Below are 1,269 nucleotides of genomic sequence, written 5' to 3' on the forward strand. Positions count from 1 at the left end.
CCAAATTTTTTTTTTTACCCCCCCCGTTTCTCCTTAAAAAAAAAAAAAAAAAAAAAAAAAAAAAAAAAAAAAAAAAACCACAACAAAAAAGGAACTCCTTGTGGAAATATTCCTCCCTGCTGCAAAATACTTCTCTGCTGGAAAAACACGTCCTAGCTGGACCCAGATTTCATTCTTGTCAAAATTATAAGTGGAATTTGAAAATGCATTTCTCATGTGCCTTTTGGTTGCTTTACCACTGCCTTTTTCCCCCTAGGGTCTCTCCCAAACTTTCTTGTCCTTACTCTTTCTGTGTTACCCTTCTTCAGGTAAAATCACAAATCTTATAAGCCTGTCATGATGCAGTGGGACTAAACATTGACTTAATTTTCAGCATAAAATTTCAGTTTAGCTTAATAAAATGATCTTTTTTTCTATGAAAGTTTAGAGGTAAAAAGTTGGTGGAAATGGAGGACAAAGGAAGTTTCATTCTCAGAAAAAAATGTATCAGGTTATGTCCTACAAAATAATCAATTCCATGACATTTTCTACGACTCAGGAAAAACAGTGGTTGTCTCATTTCTGAATCACTTGTTTGTGAAGCTGTAGTAGGTGACAGTTTTGCAACTGGTCTGTGAAGACATAATGAGCAGTGAAACGAATGGTTTCCTTATTTTTATTGCATTAAAAGGCAGTTTTAATTGGTCAGTGCTAAGCATTCATTTTGTTCTATGACAAATTGAGAGAGCTGCTATTTCTTTGATTCCAAAATTAGAAATCTAGTCTCCCACAGTTTCATTAAATACCTATAAAACTAGCACTAGCTTTCATTCTTCATGAAAAATATATCTATGCATCAAGTTCATCTTTTGACATAAATTGTCTATCAGCATTTGCCCACACAGTTCACATCTATCTCTCAGGTGTAGCCAAGGCATAATTTGTGCTTAATTTACAGGAAAAAAAATAATATAACCATGTTACAGATATTTCAGAGTGTTACATGTTCAGAAGCATGTTTTAAGCAGGCATCATTTGTAAAATATTTATTAAATTTCTATTTCCCTTTAGATCTAATTGTAGAAGAAAGTTTTGCAGCAGATGCAATACTCGCTGCCAACAGGAGCAGCCATGTTACGTAAGACCAAGGTTTCTTACGAAATTCAGTAGATTTTTTAGCAAGATGACAGCTGTTTTTTCTTGGCATTAGTGATTACAAATCCCTAAGAGAGTATTCGGAGGCTTTATGACAATCCTGGCCAAAAACATAACTGAATGAGATCGACATTC

This window comes from Onychostruthus taczanowskii, unplaced genomic scaffold (genome assembly GCF_017590055.1).
Source record: "Onychostruthus taczanowskii isolate IOZ18803 unplaced genomic scaffold, ASM1759005v1 scaffold58, whole genome shotgun sequence".
NCBI lineage: Eukaryota > Metazoa > Chordata > Aves > Passeriformes > Passeridae > Onychostruthus > Onychostruthus taczanowskii.